At 32.9% G+C, this 1,023-nt stretch overlaps 1 non-coding gene across 1 annotated transcript; it reads right to left on the bottom strand.

The window, feature by feature from the left end:
- Positions 1-625: 625 nt before the first annotated feature.
- On the bottom strand, positions 626-708 carry LOC147506501 (small nucleolar RNA Z159/U59). Its single transcript, XR_015194086.1, has one exon. It is a non-coding gene; the product is annotated as a small nucleolar RNA Z159/U59 (small nucleolar RNA).
- Positions 709-1,023: the final 315 nt, after the last annotated feature.

Below are 1,023 nucleotides of genomic sequence, written 5' to 3'. Positions count from 1 at the left end.
AAAATTGCATTTTTAAATTCAAATCCTACAATATACCCTTCCTAATTATTCCAACAATACTCCCATGAATCCATGAACTTGGAGGTGGGGCAGAAGAGATCACCACGCCAAAAGGTTCTTTGCCTATGCAAACTTACGGATATTAACAATACCATATCTGATTGGACATTGCACATAACAGGTTAAGGCACATTACTTACCTTTAGAAGTCCAAAGCTACACAAGCTTACCCAAAGCCAAAATTTCACCAAAACTTTCATAGACTTTTAACATCATCAAAAAATTGACCAAATTTGAAAGGCTTCGTGTTCAGTTAATTTTTCCTACACGTTTCCACTTAAAAAGGCATATCACTGACCTTCATCTTTACTCAAAAGCATGAGAAGAACACGGATTTAAAATTTAATGGACATTCACAACCGTAAGACGATGAATATAATGAAAAAACGCGTTTCAAAACGAAAACAAAAAAAAAATAATTTAGGAAACTCTACACCGCAAATTGCGCAATCAAACTACATTGTTGGCCATAAAACCAATGATATGAAACAGGAAGGATTCAAAAGAAAACATAATGGAACACATCAAATATCTATTTCAACAAGAATCGTTTTCCCCATAAAAAGTCTCTTCAGTTCAGGTCTCCAAAAGTTTCCGCATATATTATCTCGGAAGAACGAAAGTATTGTTTTGATCATTATTAGAGACTTCAAATAATAATCCAAAATGGTAAAATTTATTAACAAAAAAAAAAAATATAAATTTGTAAACAAAAGCCTCAGAAACAGCAAGTTTATTATAATCATAAACATAAATTTCAGTCGGTAATTCCAACTTACAAAAATACTCTCATCACAGACTTCATACAAATTCATAAAAACCAAATCTTACCGATTAATCTTTCAAAACAGTGGAGGAGAGATAAGCTTTGAAGATGTGGAGAGAAAGAGAACGAGTTTTGGAGAAGGAGGAAAGAAGTTTCGGTGATGGAGAGAGACGGCAATCTAGGGTTTTAATATGTGT

Source organism: Coptis chinensis, chromosome 4 (genome assembly GCF_015680905.1).
Source record: "Coptis chinensis isolate HL-2020 chromosome 4, ASM1568090v1, whole genome shotgun sequence".
Taxonomy (NCBI): domain Eukaryota; kingdom Viridiplantae; phylum Streptophyta; class Magnoliopsida; order Ranunculales; family Ranunculaceae; genus Coptis; species Coptis chinensis.
This window is presented reverse-complemented; position numbering and strand designations above follow the sequence as displayed.